We start from the raw sequence: 535 nt of genomic DNA, 5'->3' as shown, positions 1-535 counted from the left end.
ACCTACACTTGGAAAGTGGGTGGGGCTATGGCCCGTGGGGCTCTGAGTAGAGGTTACCCTTAGGGGGTCCCCTGGTTCGAGTCCTTGTAGGTAGGGCCCAGTCCTGTAGGCTCGATAGGAATGGATGTCACCAAAGACGCAAAATTGTGTCTAAGAGTTGGACATGACTTTGGAACTCTTCAGAATGCTGAGGAAATACACATGTTTGTGATTTTGCACAGGACGGCTGCATTATATTTGATGAGAGGTTTTGAAAATGTCTCAGAAGGAGCGAGAAGCTGTGCACAAATGTGTGTGTGTGTGCGCGCGCGCGCGCGCCTCCCTCTCTTCCTCTCTTCCTCTCTCCCTTCTCTCTCTCAAATCAAAATTTTTAAAATCAATAAAAATATTAAAAATGTAAAAAATGGGTGGGTGCTCCATATACCCTCATTATCCCTGTCATCATCCCAAGGCTGCCCATGGGTGTCCTTTGCATCCGCCCACGGGTGCCCTCTGTGGAGGACTTTCCACGCCTTGTAATCTCCACCAGCCTTAA

The sequence above is a fragment of the Myotis davidii genome, unplaced genomic scaffold (assembly GCF_000327345.1).
Source record: "Myotis davidii unplaced genomic scaffold, ASM32734v1 scaffold78, whole genome shotgun sequence".
Classification (NCBI taxonomy): domain Eukaryota; kingdom Metazoa; phylum Chordata; class Mammalia; order Chiroptera; family Vespertilionidae; genus Myotis; species Myotis davidii.
The sequence above is the reverse complement of the archived record's forward strand: the minus strand, read 5'-3'. Positions refer to the sequence as shown.